Genomic DNA, 20515 nt, shown 5'->3' with positions numbered 1-20515 from the left:
GCTGCCACAAATGTTTTTGCACATGTGGGTCCTTTTCCCTTTTTTAATGATCTCATTTGGATAGAGACACTGTAGATCAAAGAATATGCACAATTTGATAGCCCTTTGGGAATAATTCCAAAATTGCAAGCCTTTCCTTCTACTGTTCTTAGCCTATTTTCCAATTCCTTGTCTTCACCTCCTAAAGCCTCCAGACTTCATTATTATTGTTAATTGAATTCTTTCTCTGCTGAAGATCACACTAAGTAGAAGTTCATCTTCAAATTTCCTCTACTCTTGTTTGCTGTTTCCACTACAACATATATTAATTTATTCATATCAATTCAATTTTTCTTTCTCCCCTTCTTCCTGACTCTATAAGTCTTATGCCCTTAAAGGCAGCTAGGTAGTACAGTGGGTAGAGCACTGAATCTGGAAGTCAGGAAGACCTGAATTCAAATCCAGTCTCATACACTTACTAGCTGTGTGACCCTGGACCCTGTCTGCCTCAGTTTCTTCATCTGTAGAATGAGCTAGAGAAGGAAATGGCAGATCACTCTATTATATATATTCCAAAATTGTTGGAATTATTATATATTATTAGAATTATTATCTGTCCCAAGGCTATGGAGGCTTAGCTGTCTCTAGGTTGCTAGTTGATGTAGCAAATACAGAGCCAGTCCTGAAGCCAGGAAGATCTGAGTGAAAATCCAGCCTCAGATATTTGTTTACTGTATGATTTGTGATACTATCTGCCTCAATTTTCTCAATTATAAAACAGAGATAATAATAACACCTACTTCCCAGGATTGTAATTGGAATCAAGTGTGATAATATTTATAAAACACTTAGCACAGTGCCAGGAATATTAAAAATAGGTCTTAATAGGTGCTTGTTTCCTTCATTGGATTCCTGTTCCCTTTGATTATCTCTTGGTTCTCTTTTTTTACTTCTATATCTAATTTGATTAAATAACAACAAACATAGCAACAAAATAGCCTAGAAAAGTGAGAATTAATGTCATTGCTCAATCTTTCTTGGGTTTCTCTTGTTTGGAGTTTTTGCTCGTCAAATATGTAGCTTACTGCTTTTATTCCTCTAGGAATGGTGCATTGGCTCCTCTTTTGTATGGGGTTCAAATTTGTATTGATGACTAGGTTCCCCTTTGCAGAATATGTGATTTTGGCATATATATTATGTTCCTTTGTGTTAGGATTCCTACAAGGTGCTAAGTCACTGAATGGATATAATTATCTAATTTAGCATGGTACTTAACAGTTTTCTAGTTCAGTAATGTGTTTACTAGAATTCCATGAGATTCACACCTTTAAGAGAGCACACTTTTAAGGAACTCCTACAAGCCCAGGGAGTACCCACAAGCCCACTCTTGGAGGCAGAGTCTGATTCCCACACTCTAGGCAATTCAGAGTCGAGTCTTTCAAGATTCCACTGTGGTGCTGGCTAGAGACATTAGGGAGTTCGAGAGGCTGGAGGCTGAAGGACTAAGCTTTGAATTGGAGACATTCGGACAAGAGAGTCAAGAAGAGTCAAGAAGAGAGATAGGCCTCTACTAAAGCTAACTGGACCCCAGGAAAAGATTCAGGATTTTGAAGGACACAATATAAGATCTAGATTTTAACTCCTGGCTGTATTTTGGGACTATTGAATTGAACTGAAACTGAAACTAAGGCTGCCTCCAGAAGCCCCCCAAGAGATCTGCTGCCAGAGAATGATTACAATCTAGGGAAACAGAACACTGCCCGAATATGGGACAGACAGGATCCTGATTTCAGTGGAAAAGCCTCTGATCCTGATCCAGTGGAAAAGTCTTTCTAACCCAGAAATAAGGGTGAGTAAAACAAGGAAACTTTGTTAAAGAGCTAAAGTAGAATTTCAGCAAAATGGGGCAAAGTTTTAGAAAACAGCCTTCTGTTTCTCTTCAAGGAAAATGTTTAGAGAACATTGTTAAGGTTATGAAAAGCCAAGGATTGATTATAATTTTGGAGGAGATCACTGAACTTTTAAAAACTGTGCTATTCATATGTCCTTGTTTTTCTATGAAAAAAGAATTGGATCTAGATGAGTGGGAATTAGTAGGAGAGGAACTAGGTGAATACTACAATTCCAATACAAACTCAATTTCCAAAGATATACTTCATACATATGATTTAATCCAAGTAGCTTTAAAAAGTGTTAGACTAAAGAAAAGGAAGATAGGAGGGGGAGGATCCCACTAAACTAGGTGAAAAGGATGAATCAGATAACAATGGAGTTAAGTACAATTCTGAGCAACAGGAGCATTTTCCATCTCCTCCTCCTTCAATTAGCCCTTCATGGGTGGAGGAAGAAGGAGGAGGGGAAGAGGCAGTGACACAAACAGAATCGACTGTTAAGCAGCCTATGACAAGATTAGAAAATGCATTAGTTAAGGCAAAAAATGAAGGAGAGATATAAGTGATTTAATAGATGCATTCCCTGTGATTGAAGAGGTGACTCTTCAGGTCAAAAAAGGAGAAGATACATTGCTTTTGATTTGGATAAAATTAAGAATTTGAAAAAAGGTTGCACTCTTTATAGGGCTACATCCTCTTATGTTAAAATGTTATTAGATAATTTGGCTTATGAAATCCTAACCCTGAATGATTGGAAATCTATAGCAAGTACATGTTTAGTACCTGGATAAAACTTGTTGTGGCTTTTGGAGTATCATGAATTATGTAGGGTTCAAGTCAGACGCAATAGGCAAATAGGAGTTAACATACAATTCACTTTTGACCAACTAGCAGGTGAAGGTCAGAATGGAGAGAATTCAGAACAGATTAATTATCCCCTAACAGTGTATGAGCAAATTTCTAAGGCTGAAGTAAAAGCTTGGGGTTCCCTTCCCCGGGCAAAAAGATAGAGAGGAAATCTTCACAAAAGTAGAGCAAGGTCCCAATGAACCTTTTGCGGATTTTGTGAGACATTTGCAAACTGCTGTCACAAAAAACATTGGAGAAAATGCAGCTAGAGAAATAATGACCAGACTTCTGGCTATGGAAAATGACAATAAGGTTTGCAAAAGAATTATATGGGGACTACACAAAGATGCTCCTTTAGAGGAAATCATAAGACATTGTGCTACAATGGGCACAAATGCTTATTATATCCAGACAATGATGAACATGGAAAGACAGGGTCCCTCTTGGCAAAGGACTTCTAGAGAAAATCATCAATGTTTTCAATGTGGAAAAGTTGGACATCTAAGAGCTCAGTGTAGATATGGAGATAGAGTGAGAAAATAGGCTGAGAAAAGATCTAAAACCCCATGTCCAAAATGCCACAAGGGCTTCCATTGGGCCTCAGAATGTGGATTGACCCAGGGAAATGAGAGATGGAGCCCAGCTCTAAGATATTAATTAAAAGATAGGTGGGGCATGATGGCAGCTGAGGTTATACCCAAAGAGCCTTTAGAAGGTCAGGACTCTGATGTGATCTATCAGCCAAAAAGCAGTCATATAACAGGGATTACAGTTGGGGAGAATACAGGTCTTTTAAACCAACAGGGCAGTGTCCAGTGCAAATAGCTCCAATGTAATGGAGAGATGATGAGAAGAGATTTAGAAAGTGGTAAATAGAAGGAAATTAGATAGGTTACCTGCCTGGGAGAGAGGGTTTGCTTGTATTTTTACAGGCAGAGAAGGAAACAGATGGAGAAGGAAACAGATGGGTGGCAACAAACACCTGGAGAGAGACAGAAAAGGAAAAAAAACCTTAAAGCAAAAGAGAAGATATAAGAAACATCCGATATTGAAAGAGCATGCTGATAAGGAGACTGTTAAAGAACTTTAAAACCAGCAGAAATCATTGGATTCCCTAACACAAGATGAGATTATTGTAGGACTTTAAAACTTGCAGGAATTATTGGATTCCTGGCACATGAACTAATGGATAATTGATTCTTTTTGGACTATTTCTAGGACTTGTGGACATGTATAAATTCCTCATGTTGATTCTTGTTATTTGTTACATCACTTCTAGCCTGTGTTATGTTACTATGTGTTTATGTAATTTATGTAATTATGTAGAATACCTCTCATATTGATGGATTTATGTATATCTGTTTCAAGTCATGACCATCCTATGTTCTAAATCAAAAGAAAAGGGAAGATGTTAGGATTCTTACAAGTTGTTAAGTCACTGTAATGGATATAATTATCTAATTTAGCATGGTACTTAACAGTTTTCTAGTTCAGTAATGTATTTATTAGAATTCCATGAGATTCACACCTTTAAGAGAGCATACTTTTAAGGAGCTCCCACAAGCCCAGGGAGTACCCACAAGGACACGATATAGGATCTAGACTTAAACTCCTGGCTGCATTTTGGGATTATTGGAACTGAACTGAAACTAAGGATGCCTCCAGAAGCCCCCCAAGAGATCTGCTCCCAGAGAACAATTACAATCTAGAGAAACATAACACTACACTTTTGCTTGCTGTACTTTTCTATTCTAATTCTTTCTCTGATTTTGCAAGGCTTCCCAGTAAGACCAATTTATTCAAATTGAAGTTCCTTGATAAATTACTTATGCAATTTATTGTTTGATATAGAAATTCTGAAATTTAACTTGGAGTTTCAAGATTTGATATTTCTCTGGCAGTAATTTGTAGATTTCACCAGTCAGTACCACATTACCTATATTTAAAAGTTCTAATAAAATAAAATTTAAATTTTTAAGAAAGGATATATTTTAAAGTTCTGAGAAGTTTTCCTGTATTATTTTCTACAATATGGTACTTTGAGTTTAGATTTATCATGGTTTCCTAGGAGATCTATGATTCTTAAGTTATCCCTGAGCATACCCTTTTGGAAGTCAGCTACTTTAAATTGGAATTTATCTGTCTTTTCAAAATTTTTGTCTTTAATCTCTTGCCAGATTACTTTCCAATTGGTATATTACCAAGTTCCAAAATTGTCATTCTCTTTTTTCAGAATCTCTAATATTTTGACAAGATTTTCTATCTTGTATTCTAAGTTGTCTAGTTTATTGGGGGTTTTTTAAACCTAATTTCACAGAATTTGGAAGTGAAAAGGACTTCCAGAATCATCTAGGCCAAGATATACCTGGGAACAATACCGAATTCTAACAAATTCAACAAATGATCCAGTAAGCTCTGCAGGAACACTTTCCATGACAATAGGGAATGGACTGCTTTCTATTCTACTCAAGGATAGCTTTAATTGTTAAGAAACTTCCTGACATCAAACCTAAATTTGTACCCATTGCTCTTGATTCTGTTCTCTGGTTCCAAATAGACTAATCTCTCTTCCACATGACACCTGTTCAAAAACTTGATCCACAATCCATTACATTAGGAAGTTTTTGTCATTTCTTTGTATCCCCAGTGCTTATTATATAATGGGTGATTTAATAAATGTTTATTGACTGACTGATCCAAGATAAATAAGGAATTAATAAGAGACCACCTAGTTCCTTTTGATGAGTTCAAATTACCTGGTCCAAATGAACAATATACTGTTATTGAAAGAACTGACATTTATTATTAGTGATTTGGAGTAACCTTTCTTTTCATATAGTTGTTTTCGGTTCTTTGGGAAACTTGTTCATTTCCTTTTTGACATATAGAAAGTTTGAGAAACATAATTTCTGGTTATTTCATCATTTAATTAATTATGACTAGTGAATAATTAATGAAAGGATTAATTTTTTAAAATGCCTCTCATAAATGAAAGGCAAATTATGGGGTCTTCTTGACATCAGGTATATCCTTGGGGGAAAAAAAAAGTGTGACCATCTGATAGATGGCAATCAACTCTAACTGATTAACAATAAATAAAAAAAAAAAAAAATGAACATTGTAATGATAGGTGAACCTATTCTAAAGAAGACTGGGACCATAATTCTGATCACTCATACCTATCTGACTAGAACATAATGAGCAAATTTCACCTAACTAAAATCTCCTTACCTTTTGATCTAAACTTTCCCATTTGGATGGGGTCTGAATAAGAATGAGGAGAATGTTAAATCCAATCTCATTATCAGTGCTATATTCTTCAATGGCTGATTTGACCTAGAAGAGAATGAGGAAATAGGCAGAGAAAAAAACCTGGCTCTCTCCAATAAATAGTAAATGGTTAGTAATATAAGAGAGAAAGAAAAAAAATTCTCTCACCTTTGATCATGAATCCATTTGAGAATGACTTGGTATTTCTATACATATTTCCATACATATCTCTTAAAATATAAATTTGTTAGTATATTCTTTGTGAATTGCTATCTTTAGATGATTCCCATTTTCCCTCCTCCTTATTGGAATTATTTCTTTTTCTCTTCAGAATTTCATTTTTTGAGAAACTCTCACCTTTATCCTTCCTGGGTTGAATTCCACTGAGAATTTTAGTCCATTGGAGGTTTTTGAGCTATTAGAAATCTGATTTCCCAAAATCTAAGTTGCACATCAGACTATACCCAGTTTTCCTTTTCTCTATCCAAACTCTAGGAGACAGTCTTTACTTCTCCTACAATATTTCCATCATTTCTAACCTGGTCTCTCACTATTGCTAAGAGTCAAATGTGGAATATAATTTCACTTTACTGGTTTTTCTACTTTTCTAAGGATCAAGTTATCATTATCAAATAAAGAAGTTATTGATCTGCTTATGGCAGTTGTTGAGGGCGGTAGCCCTTTGGTATTCCTTGTTTGATCTACAACTTCCTTTGGGACTTGGACCTTTGATACAAGATCTGGTCAAACTAGTCTGGGCTTGTACCCAGCCCCCCACTGGATCTGAGCTGGCTTGGATAAAGCCCGCCAAAAATCTGGCCTTCCAGGAATTAACCTGAGCTCCGCCCAATACTTCTTCAAGCAGATAAAAAGAGCAAAGCTAGAACCATCTTTGGTTCAGAGATTTGAAAGATGCCAGCCAAGATGCTTGCATCAGAGATTCTCTGTCCCCACCGCTTTCGGCGTATATCTTCCTCTATCTAATGCCTTTTACTAACCAGACCTTAACCTTGCTTCCAAACCCTGCAATAAACATCTTTTATCCATCTAGGTTTTCGGGCCTGTAAATTCATTTACAGAGGACTCTCGCCGCCACTAGACCTGATTTAACTTTGTATCCTTGCACCGAATCCTAAGGGGGTTGCAGGGGAGCTCCATGTGACTCCCTGTACCCCGAATCCTGCCACTAGACCTCACTTAATCCTATTGAGGTATATACCTCATTATTGGGTATTTATCTCATGATTTGGTTCAAGTTACCTCATCATTTTGAGGTTCCCTATTACCTCATCATTTTGATTCCCTGACCGAAGGACCTCGAAAACTAGACATAATTTGGGTACTGAACGGAACTCTGGAAAAAGTAAAAAGAATTTTTCTTTTCCTATGTTGCAGTAGACATCTAAGCCCTTTAGGCCTGGATCGTTGTTAGAGTTCTATGCTCGGGCAAAATTCTTTACGAATTTCTGGGATTGAGGAAAGGTCTCCTTTTGTTTCACTCTCTTGTTTCTAGAGATAAGGGAGAGGCTGCAAAAAGTTGGGAAACTAAAAGCTTTTTACCTGTCCACATTTTAGACACACCTCTGACTTTAAAATTCTTCCTTAGCTGATGCTGGGTTTGGAGCAGGCTGCTGAGACAAAAGACCTTTTGCATCTCAAGGCATTTCTAATCCTTTTTTTCTTTCTCCAGAAAGCTGGCCCTTAGGCCAGGCCTCTGACTCCTGAGGAATCCTCTTTTTCCTCCCTCCCCCGACCGCATGGCAGGTCTGAGGACCCCACCTCTCTGGGGAATCCTAGATCGCCACTCCCTTGATCTGTTCTGGGGAGAATCGGTGCTTGAGCCCCTCTAGAACCCAACGGCAAAGGTCAGGCTAGCCATGAGGAGACTGGTCACTGAATTGGGGTGTGCATGGAGATATGTCTCTGCCCAGGATGCTGCCTCCCTCCTGGAAAGGGGCAAGCGGTCTCCCCTTCTGGTCTTTCCCAGCAAGATCTGGAGGGCAAGGACGAGCTGCCCCTCCCTCAAGTTCCAGCGTGAAATCAGCAGAGATTCGGGACGCACAGCACCGGGTAAGATGGCTTTCTCCCCCACCCTCGCCCTGGCCTTTACTCCCGTCCCCTATGGAGTGGGGATTACAGAACTCAAGGCCTTTTTCAGACCTCTCCCATATGGCTTAGCAACCTGCCTTTTAAATGCTCCCATCCTGTCCCCTTCTTGGGGTACAGTGGGGAGAATGGGGGGCTGTAAAACCCTGGCCAGCTCAGATAGCCCAAACTAGTTTGACCACATCTTGTATCAAAGGTCCAAGTCCCAAAGGAAGTTGGAGATCAAACAAAGAATACCAAGGGGGCTACCGCCCTCAACAGCAGTGAGAAAAAGCTCCAGCAAATGTCTGGTTATTTAGATTTTTCTCATCACCACCACTCTTTCATGCTTCTGTGGTAGGCATATTTCTTGTAGTCTTCCCTTGTTTTCTCTTTCTGTCTTAGTATTAGGTATTTTCCCACCAATACCTGACTGCAAAACTTAAGCGCATACCAAGTCCCAGCTGTGCAGACAGAAAGCATCTTAAGGGTTATGAACAGTAAAAATTTAACTATGTAAAGAACAAGAAGGGGCAAAGTCCCTAAGACAAGTAAGTAACTTGCAAAGCTGGAACAACCTTTAGACACATGGTCTAGTGCTTACTTTTATAACTATGTTGGAGCAACTGCCCAAGCAGCCTCCTTTGGACAATTGCCTGATATGTAGAACTTTGGGGTGAGGTACAAAAAGCAATACTAGCTATGGAAGTCATTGCTCTTCTGACCTCCTGAGGTTCTTTCCATTAGTACAGGCTGCTGCTACTGGAATCTAGGATAAATCTGTCTCTCTGAGGAATTAGGAGAGTCACAACTGCTTTTTGTCTGAATTGCTATCATGTACTTTTGATGATATTAAAGGGATAATTAGCATATTATAGTTTGAGTGTTCATCAGAGCCAAATTCTAACCGGGGGCCTCTTAGGGTGAATTCAATTGCTCTGACATATTTTCATGCTAAGTCTTCTTTTAAGAATTGAATGCCAGGGAGAGTCTTTTGATTCCCTCAAAAGATCTCCATTTCATAAGCTGCTACTGGAGATAAATCACTTTTGACAAATCCTGTGGTCAGCCTTTATTATTTTGTAGAATGAAGTCTATTTGTTACAAAAGCATGACTGTACATTTTTTACCTGTTTGCCATAATAATAAAAAATTGCATTTATATAATGCCTTAAAAAAAAAAAAAAAGAATTGAATGCCTTTCAGAGACAGGACTGTGGGGACTAAATGTAGATTGCAACATAATATTTTCACCTTTTTTTTGTTGTTGTTTGCTTGCTTTTTTCTCCCTTTTTGATCTTATTTTTCTTGTGTGTCATGATAAATGTGGAAATGTGTGTAGAAGAATTGCACATGTTTAATCTGTGTTAGATTACTTGCTGTAATGGACCCACACTGAACACCACATACCAAGATAAGATCAAAATAGGTTCATGATTTAGGCATAAAGAACGAGATCATAAATAAATTAGAGGAACATAAGATAGTTTACCTCTCAGACTTGTGGAGGAGGAAGGAATTGGTGAACAAAGGAGAACTAGAGATCATTATTAATCACAAAATAGAAAATTTTGATTACACCAAATTAAAAAGCTTTTTACAAACAAAACTAATGCAAACAAGATTAGAAGGGAAGTAACAAACTAGGAAAATATTTTTACAGTTAAAGGTTCTGATAAAGGCCTCGTTTCCAAAATTTATAACTTTAATTTATAAGAAATCAAGCCATTTTCCAATTGATAAATGGTCAAAAGATATGAACAGACAATTTTCAGATGATGAAATTGAAACTATTTCCACTCATATGAAAGTGTTCCAAATCACTATTGATCAGAGAAATGTAAGTTAAGACAACTCTGAGATACCACTATACACCTGTCAGATTGGCTAAGATGACAGGAAAAAATAATGATGAATGTTGGAGGGGCTGTGGGAAAACTGGGACACTGATGCATTGTTGGTGGAGTTGTGAAAGAATCCAACCATTCTGGAGAGCAATCTGGAATTATGCCCAAAAAGTTATCAAACTGTGCATACCTTTTGATCCAGCAGTGCTACTACTGGCCTTATATCCCAAGGAAATACTAAAGAAGGGAAAGGGACCTATATGTGCCAAAATGTTGGTGGCAGCCCTTTTTGTAGTGGCCAGAAACTGGAAAATGAATGGATGCCATCAATTGGAGAATGGCTGGGTAAATTATGGTATATGAATGTTATGGAATGTTATTGCTCTGTAAGAAATCATCAGCAGGATGAATACAGAGAGGCTTGGAGAGACTTACATGAACTGATGCTGAGTGAAATGAGCAGAACCAGGAGATCCTGTGCAACAAGAAATTTGGTTCTGCTGCACACATATATTGTATCTAGGATATACTATAACACATTTAACATGTAGGGGACTGCCTGCCATCTAGGGGAGGGGGTGAGGGAAGGAGGGAAAATTCAGAATAGAAGTGAGTGCAAGGGAAAATGTTGTAAAAAAATTACCCATGCATATGTACTGTCAAAAAAAAAGTTATAATTGTAAAATTAATTTTAAAAAATGTAAAAAAAAAAAGATTATTTGCTGTACAAGGTTTTGCAAGAGTGAATGTTGAAAATTATTCTTGCTTGTATTTTGAAAATAATAAGCTATTACTAATTTTTTTTAAAAGTCAAATGTTTCTTTTAAATCATTTGGGAGTTTCTTCCATTGTTGCAGGGTTAGCTGTGGTTGCAGAAGGGAAGAGTTTCAAAGTTTTAAGAGGGGTGGAGATAAGGTAAAACAGCAGTAGTTGAAGTGTTTTCAAGCCAAGATCCTGGATTATTGAAAGAGCATGTTAGACATGGAACTGAGCAGCAGAGATGAACTCAATGAACATTTCATTTATCTATCTATCTATCTATCTATCTATCTATCTATCTATCTATCTATCTATCTATTTATTTACTTATTTATTTATTTATTTATTTTTATTCATTTTTCCAAATTATCCCCTCCCTCCACTCCCTCCCCCTGATGGCAGGTAATCCCATACATTTTACATGTGTTACAATATAACCTAGATACAATATATGTGTGTAAATACCTTTTTCTTGTTGCACATTAATTATTAGCTTCCGAAGGTATAAGTAACCTGGGTAGATAGACAGTAGTGCTAACAATTTACATTCGCTTCCCAGTGTTCCTTCTCTGGGTATAGTTATTTCTGTCCATCTCAATGAACATTTTAAAAGCACTTACTATGTTCTAAACACTGTGCTAAAAGCCAGTGATACAATATTCTTGCCCTCAGGTAGTTTGCAGTCTAATGGGCACAGAGCCATAAAGTGGAAGAACAAATGTGAATTTTGCCCTTCACAAGAACTGAATCATTTGGACAATTTGTGTCTTGAAGAGAGGTGGAAAGCTAGAAAGAAATGATACTGAAGCGGGTTGTGGTCCCTTTAAGAAACAAGTCCTTTCAGATTGATTTATTCCTTTCTGATTCCCAACCCCTCCTAGATGATGCATTATTAATTCAGGAAGCTAGGACCTTTGATTCACAAATCCTGGTCAAAAGCAGCCCTTTGAATATTGAGATCTGGGCTTGTCCCCAGCCCCTATGGGATCTGAGCCAACTTGGGCTGTCCCAGCTTCCATTCTAATGATCTGCTCTGGTTACCAAGCAAATTCTAGCCCTCAATGAAACCCAAAGAGGAGCCAAATTGTGACTCCACCCAAGGGCCCCTTTAGCTAAAAATCTCATTATAAAAGGAGCCAGATTAAAATCCTCTCTTTGCAGAGGTTCCAAACATGCCATGCTAAGCCATGCTTGGGATTCCAAGGGCCTCTGCCCACTGGAATATTGTTTCCAGTGCCTTCTTCTCTTTACCCTCAGTCATTTCCTTAACTAGACTTTAACCAGACTTTAACCTTACTTCCAATGCCCATAATAAACCTCTTTTATTAATCTAGGTTTTGGGTCTGTAAATTCCTTTACAGGGGACTCGTGCTGCCACTAGACCTCATTTAACTCCCTATCCTTGCACCGAATCCTGAGAGGTTGCAGGGGAGCTCCATTTGACTCCCTGAACCCCGAATCTGCCACTAGACCTCAATTTCATTTGGGTACCCCAAATCTAAACCTCATCATTTTGGTTCCCTCTATACCTCGTCAATGCTGCAAATAAGGGTTCTTTCCCTGCTTGGAGGAGCCTCAGCCTCATTGAAGTTCTTTTTATTTATTTATTTATCTATTTATTTATTTGTTTGTTTGTTTATTCATTCATTCACTAATTAACTAATTAATTAATTAATTATGGGGTTTTAGGGAAGGCTGAGTTCACCAAATCTTCCCAATTGGTCATGGTCTAAATATGAGGGTTTTTTTTGTTTTGTTTTGTTTTGTATTCTCTTTTTGCATGTAATCAACTTATTTTGTGTTTCAACCCTTCTTAGCTTGGTGCTGGCTAGGTAATTGAAAAATCTAAAATATAGCTGTAGATGTAAATATAGAATATAGATATAGACATAATAGAATCAGATATTCCTAGGGGAATGGTAAGTAGGTGCATATATTCTAGTGTTATTATTGATGTCTCCAAGGTGAACATTTGTCCTTTAACATTTGGGTTAAATCAACATTTAGTAAGCATCTATTATATTTAGATCTCTGTGTGATACAGAGATGTATGAGATAGAAGATACAGAAATGGAAAAATGGCATAGTCCTTGACTTACAAATTGTAATATTAGCTTTTCTATGGTTTATGCCTATGGTATGAGTTGAGGGAGAGGTAATTTTTTATGATTTTTAGAACTACTCTGTAGAAGTCATATGAAAATCTGGCCAAGTCAAGTGTTAAAATTTAATCTTGAAGTGGGAACAATACAGTTTAAGAATCTCATCTAATTCTTGTTAAGATTCTTAGAAATTTTTAGACCATAAGAATATTAAAGGTTTTAAACATAGTTATTTGGGAAAAGGATTGGAAATCCCAATTGATATTGATGAGGTATAGAATGAAATTAGGTTTAATTGAGGTCTAGTGGCAGGTTCGGGGTACAGGAAGTCAAATGGGGCTCCCTTGCAACCCCTTTGTATTTGGTGCAAGGATACAGAGTTAAGTGAGGTCTAGTGGCTGCACAGAGTCCCCTGTAAAGGAATTTACAGACTTGAAAACCTAGATTTATAAAGGAGGTTTATTATGGGATTTGGAAGTAAAGTTAAAGTCTAGTTAGTAAAAGGTGAAGATAGAGATAAAAGGGCACCGGAAATAGGATTCCAGTCGACAGAGACACTTGGCATGCCAGGCTTAAGGCTGGCATGTGAGGAACCTCTGCAAAGAGAGAGCTCCAGCTTGGCTCTTTTATAATGAGAGATTTACCTAAAGGGGCTTATGGATGGTGTCCCAAGTTGGCTCAGACCTGGGTAGGGGTTATGAGAGCCCTCCTATTGGGATTGAAAAGGGTGCTTTTGACAGGATTTGTGAATCAAAAGTCCTAGCTTCTTGAATTGATAATGCATCAGCTAGGAGGGGCTGGGAATCAGAAAGGAATAAACCCATCTGAATGGATTAGTTTCTTAAAGGGAGCACAACCCACATCAATATCAAAAAATGATAGGATCTGAGTAGTCTTTTTCCTTTCCTGAGAGGTTTAGGATTAATTTCAGAGCTACAAGTTTAGAGGTCTGGGTGATTATAGGGCAGTGAATTAATCAATCAACAAGCATTTATTTTTTTTTATTTTTATAGCTTTTGATTTACAAGATATATGCACTGGTAATTTTTCAGCATTGACAGTTGCAAAACCTTTTGTTCCAACTTTTTCCCTCCTTCTCCCCACCCCCTCCCCCAGATGGCAGGTTGACCAATACATGTTAAATATGTTAAAGTATATGTTAAATACAATATATGTATACATGTCCAAACAGTTATTTTGCTGCACAAAAAAAATCAGACTTTCAAATAGTGTACAATTAACCTGTGAAGGAAATTAAAAATGCAGGTGGACAAAAATAGAGGGATTGGGAATTCTATGTAGTGGTTCATAGTCATCTCCCAGAGTTCTGCTAGGTGTAGCTGGTTCAGTTCATTACTGCTCTATTGGAATTGATTTGGTTCATCTCATTGTTGGAGAAGGCCACATCCATCAGAATTGATCATCATATACTATTGTTGTTGAAGTATACAATAAGCTCCTGGTCCTGCTCATTTCACTCAGCATCAGTTCATGTAAGTCTCTCCAGGCCTTTCTGAAATCATCCTGTTGGTCATTTCTTACAGAACAATAATATTCCATAACATTCATATACCACAATTTATTCAGCCGTTCTCCAATTGATGGGCATCCACTCAGTTTCCAGTTTCTGACCACTACAAAGAGGGCTGCCATAAACATTCTGTATGCACATACAGGTCTCTTTCCCTTCTTTAAGATCTTTTTGGGATATAAGCCCAGTAGTAACACTGCTGGATCAAAGAGTATGCACAGCTTGATAATTACAAGCATTTATTTTTAAGCCAGGTACTGTAATAAACATTGGGAGATATAATGATGAAATTGAAACATATCCTGTCTTCAAACAGTTTACATTCTAATGGGGTTGAAAATATGTAAAGATATAAATTGTCTACATAATAAATACAAAGTGAATACAAAATAGTTTTTAGAAACTTTGTATTTATTATGTTAGAGTGTGGGAAGTCAGGCAGGGTCAGGAAAAGCTTAATGTACCATAGAAGATAATATATATTATATTCCCTCTTAATGTTTGATGGGATAAAGGTCTTTATCCCTTTTAGACATCATTAGAACACCAGGAGCCTCTCCAGGACCTCCCTCCATTATGTCATCCTTATCCTAGCTTCCTCCCCCCATTAGGTCATCCCCATCTAGGTAACTCCCCCATTATGTCATCAGTCTTGTTACCCTATAAAAGAATCTTATATCTGACATTGTGGTTTTTTTTGTTTTTTTCTTTTTCTTTTTCTTTCCTGAGGCTGGGGTTAAATGACTTGCCCAGAGTCACACAGCCAGAAAGTGTTAAGTATCTGAGACCAGATTTGAACTCTGGTCCTCCTGAATTCAAGGCTAGTGCTCTATCCACTGCACCACCTAGCTGCCACCTAGCTATCCCCTTGTATCTGACATTCATGGCTGGATTCTTGGAGACAGTCTCATTCAGCCTTGGGACCAAACCATGGATCCATTTGGTCTCAGTAAATCTCTCCCATTTAATTAATTATTAAGTACTCTCTAATCTCTATCTTCCTCAGTTTCTCCAGCATTACAAAACAAACAAACAAAGGTGAAAATATTATTCTTGGATCCACATTGTCTCCATAGTTCTTTCTCTGGATGTAGATGGCATTTTCCATTCCAAGTCTATTGGAATTGTCTTGAATCACTACATTGCTGAAAAATGATAGATCATTACCCAGTCTTCCTCTTATTATGTAGAATGTTTTGTACATAATAGAACCAGTTCTGCTTACTTCACTCAGTATCAGTTCATGTTAGTCTTTCCAGACTTTTCTGAAATTAGCCTACTCCTCATTTCTTATAAAATAATGAAATTCCATTACACTCATATATGTATACCATAAATTATTCAGCCATTCTCCAGCTGATGGGTATCCACTCAGTTTCCAGTTCCTTACCAATACAAAAAGGGCTGCCTCAAACATTTTGCATTTTGCATTTGGTCCTTTTCCCCTTTTATCATCTCTTTGGAAGACAGACCCAGTGCATAGTATGCTTCTTTTGAACTACTACAATTCTGCTTTGCTCATAGAGCACAGAACTTCTTTGATGAGGGCTTGTCCTTTGCTAGTGTCTCCCAGGTCACACAATCAATTTCAAAGTTTTTCTGAGAGACCTTAAAAGTGTCCTTGTATCTCTTTTATTGACCATCATGTGAATTTCTTCCTTGTGTGATTTCTCCAAGAAATGTCTTTTAGGCAAAGGTAGATTAGCATTCAAACAACATGGCCCACCCATTGGAGTTTCACTCTCTGTAGTACTGTTTGAATGCTTGATAGTTTTGTAATGCTGGAGAAAGTGAGGCAAGATAGAGATTAGAGAATATGTAATAATTTATTTAAAAGGGAGAGATTTACTGGGACCAAATTGCTGGAACTCTGTCTTCCCAGAAATCAGCTGGAGTCAGGATCACTAGTGAAAGGTCTTTATTCTTGATCTTTTACAGTCAAGGTCAGGGGATTAGGACTAGCTGCCTCACACACACCTTCCTCCCTCAAACGCCAGGAAAGACTGACTCAGCTCTGAGTCTCACTTCCTCTTCCTCCTCCTACTCCTCCCACACACGTCACTTCCCCCTCTTTGTCCCACCAATCAAGTAAGCACAGAACAGCTGGGGAGGGACAACCTTCAAACAACTTAATAGGGAACTGTCCAATTGACAATTAGTCTCACGAGCTTCATTATCCAAGTGCATTGCTCAGTTCTAGCCCTTTACACCAAATGGATCCATGATTTGGTCCCAGGGCTGAATGAGACTATCGTCTCCAACTATCCAGCAATGTGAGTTCTCAATGACATATATACACGTGGCTCAGACTGAAGCAGGGAGAGAGTCAGGGTGCTGAGAGTGGGAGGTTCTGAGAGGGTGAGGAGAGGCAATGGGCATTCTGATAAGTTGGGAGGGGGTGAGACACCCAACATTCTGATGATATCTAAGATAGGTCTTTCTCCTTATCTGGATCATCATGATTAGGAGGGAGGGGTGGTATTCCAGGATTGAGCAGAACAATTAGGGAAACCTAGGCAGTACAATTTAGAGAAACTGAGTCAGGACAATAAAAGAGAACTGTGGCATAACAGTTTAACTCAAGAAAGGACCTCAGTGTCCAGGATCTTATCTTACTAGGTGTCCTTCAGAATCTTCCTAAGATAATTCAAATTATCTACCCTTAAGAAAGTGATGGAAAAAATATCAATAATGAAGATTAATCTTAAAAGTGTGGTGTGAGTTTTTAGAAATCTGGTTATTAAACTTTTATCAGCACACTATGGCTTGTGTACAATAGGACAAAGATAGGAACAGATCAGATAGGAATGATATTTACATATCAGAGGAGTTTATATTTAGTGATGGAAGCAATAGAGACTGGAATTTATTGGATAGAAAAGTACTATAGTCATGCTTCAAGAAAATTACTTTGATAGCTATGTGAAAGATGGATTAGAATGGGGAGAGGCTTTTGACAGGAGAACAATTAGAATATAGTACAGATAATAGGTGATGAGGATTTGAACTAGAGGCATAGCTATGTGAGTGGAGAGGAGACATATCATAGAGATAGAAGAGGCAAGATTTAGTTACTAATTAGATTTGTAGGATGATCGAGAGTTAAAGTTGACGATGGCATTGAGGAAGACATTGAAGCTGGGAAAATGGAAAAAAGGTGATACCCTTGATATTAGTAAAGAAATTCTGAAGAGGAATGGATTTTTTTGTGGGGGAGGGGTGGGATGGGGAAGGAAGGAACCCTTGAATTCTGTTTTGGAAACCTTGAGTTTGAAATGCCTATGGAAAATCCAGTTAAAATATTTGGTTTTATTAAGCACTGGAACCAGGGATGTGTTAGGGGAATGTTTAACAACTGGTTTTCCATTTTAAGTTTAGTTATACTCACTTGAGTCTAGGCAATCAACAAAACAGTAAATCAAGTCATGATTTGTAACATTTAGTGATTTCTGAGTTGTAAATGCTCATACTAAAATTTTAACAATTAGTTTGCATGAGTCAATATTAGCTAATTCTCTTAACTGAAACAGAGGACAGAGACAAGGACTGGGTATATAGATCTAGGAGAGTAATTAAGTAGAGATTGATAATTAAACTCATGGGAACTCCTGAGGTCATCAAGTGAGAGTGCAGAAAGAAAAGAGAAGAGGGCCCAGGACAGTCTTGGGTAAAAGAACAATTTGAATGGTGATGTGAAATGAATGATGAATGAGCCAAAGAGATAAAAAAAAGTAGTTAGATAGCTAGAAGGGGAACAAAGAGAGAAAACCCCCAGAGGATAGGCTTGTCACTAGTGTTAAAAGTTGTAGAGAAATCAAAGAGATTAAAAATGAGAAGAGGTTATATTTGTGATTAAGAGATTATTGATAATTTTAGAGAAAGCAGGGCTGTGAAGTCAGCTTCTTTGAGGCTGCATTTGTCAGGTGCTTCTTACAAAGTCCAAAACTGAGGCTAATTTTTATCTCTGATAATCAGTTCCATGAAACCTTTAAGCAGAGCAGGGAGTCTGGGATTAGAAGTCAGGAAGACCTGATTTTTGATGCTTTGTTCAAATCCCATCACATCTCAGTTTCCTCTTCTGTTTGATGCAGAGATAGCATGAGATGTCCTTTATTCACTAGTTCCCTGTGTGGGTTTAGAGGAAGTATTCTTTTGTAACCGGGATTAAGGAAATGGAGATGGAGACAATCAGTTTACAAAAACATGTTCAAAAGACTGGGGGGGTGGGGTGGAGGACAGTAGGAGAGAGGCCACCATTTTATTCTGTCTTTAGTTTTTTGGGGAGCAAAAGAGATAATTGGAATGGGCCTGGCTGTGCTATTAGCTGCACACAGATGTTATTCTGCAGCTGTAGTTACACTTGCTGGCTTTCAGAAGGAAATTGTACATTATGCATTAATGAGCGGTGGATTATACTAGAGGAAGCCTTTTGAAGTTGATAATCTATCACTTTCAGCTATATAAAATAGATGTAGATAAAGAAAATGCTGTCAAAGCATATGAAAGCCTGAAGTTGATTTATATCAGATTGTTTTAACTCTATGATGACTGCACTGAGCTGTTATTATTTTTTAAACTCAGTTGTGATTTCATTAATGCTGGGAGAACAAGATGGCAAAGTAGACTTTTTTTCTGATCCCTATGACCCCTCAAATCTCTCCAATATTAATGTAGGAAATTTTCAGTGAAGAAACTTCTGCTATTAATGTGTATTGGAATTGCTTTATAGTTTGTAGCCTTGAAGTAGTTTGTAGTCTCCTGAAGCAAGTAGTTTTCTTATAGTCGTATAGCCAATACTTGTTAGAGGCCAGATTGCAACTCAGGGCCTTCTGAATCTGAGAGTAGATTTCTAGTAATAATTCTAAGCAATCTGCTCAGACTGTGGTACACATGCACACATGTGTATATGTGTATGTATATATATATATATATATATATATATATATATATATGTGTGTGTGTGTGTGTGTATAAATATATGCACATATGTGTATATGCAGATTTATAGGCCTATGTATATAAATTATTTGTTTTGTTTTTGGTGAGGCAGCAGGGTTAAGCAACTTGCCCAGGACCACACAGCTAGTAAAGGTCAGGTGTCTGAGGTCAAATTTGAACTCAGATACTCCTGACTCTAGAGCTGGTGTTCTATTCACTGCACCACTGAGCTACCTCTTAATTTTTTTTTTTTTTTCTTTCTTCCTTTTTTTTTTTTTCCCCCTGAAGCAATTGGTGATAAAGTCACTTGCCCAGGGTCACACAGCTAGGAAGTGTTAAGTGTCTGAGGCCAGATTTGTACTCAGGTCCTCCTGACTTCAAGGCTGGTGCTCTATTCACTGTACCACCTAGCTGCCCCTACTTCTTCATTTTTTAAACAAAAGGTTGTTAGTGGGGTTTTTAAAATTACCTTTTGCTTTTAAATCATAATCATTTGTCAAAATATTCCTATCCTACATTCTCACAACCTCCCATTCCTAATTCCCACCTTGATGGCTCCCTTATGACACATACAAACAATTAAATAAAAATTTCCAGAAGAGATAAAAGAAAAATTTGATGGCAATTGCATTTTGCCCACAATTGAGTTCATGGATAGTCTTGTTAAATGCCTTTAATATAATATTGCAGATTGTCTAAATAATGACCCTGGGTAGAAAAATTTTACAGTTACTTTAACTGATGCTAAATGGATTATATCATGGATTATATCAGAATATAAAGAGTTCAGGACTACCAGGATTTGTCAAGGGAAAAACATGGAGAACATGCCATGATCGGTTGAAGAAAGTCTGCCAGCTTCAGTTTATTTATATTTAACAAAATATGCTTTGTGAGTTTTTAGAAGGAGAATCTCCTATAGCCAGTTATTTTTTAAAAGTTTATTTTATTTTAAAAAATAGAATAAGAAAAAATAAAAACAATGAAGGAATACCAAAAACAAAACAAAACAAAACAAAAGGGAACTTTGCAGTGTGCATAGCAGAACATTAGGGAGGATTCAAAATATATAACAACAAATACCAGTTCAAGAAAGTATATATCTTAGTAAGAGATTATATTTATGAGTGTCTATCTTTTCTTTACTTCCTTGTAAATTATATATATATATATATATATATATATATATATATATACATCCTCTTTCTCCCCTCACATATCTTTCCTTGCTGACCCTTTGCTTTAATTCTGCTCCATAACTTG

At 37.4% G+C, this 20515-nt stretch overlaps 1 long non-coding RNA gene across 2 annotated transcripts in view; it reads left to right on the top strand.

Moving 5' to 3' along the window:
- The first annotated feature begins 6697 nt into the window (after positions 1 to 6697).
- LOC141543594 (uncharacterized) overlaps positions 6698 to 20515 on the top strand; it is a 78684-nt gene continuing 64866 nt past the window's right edge. For both annotated transcript variants that reach the window (XR_012482478.1, XR_012482477.1), the window contains exon 1: positions 6698 to 8060. This is a non-coding gene — a long non-coding RNA (uncharacterized LOC141543594). The remainder of the gene's footprint in view (positions 8061 to 20515) is intronic.

Source organism: Sminthopsis crassicaudata, chromosome 1, assembly GCF_048593235.1.
Source record: "Sminthopsis crassicaudata isolate SCR6 chromosome 1, ASM4859323v1, whole genome shotgun sequence".
Taxonomy (NCBI): domain Eukaryota; kingdom Metazoa; phylum Chordata; class Mammalia; order Dasyuromorphia; family Dasyuridae; genus Sminthopsis; species Sminthopsis crassicaudata.
The sequence above is the reverse complement of the archived record's forward strand: the minus strand, read 5'-3'. Positions and strand labels throughout refer to the sequence as shown.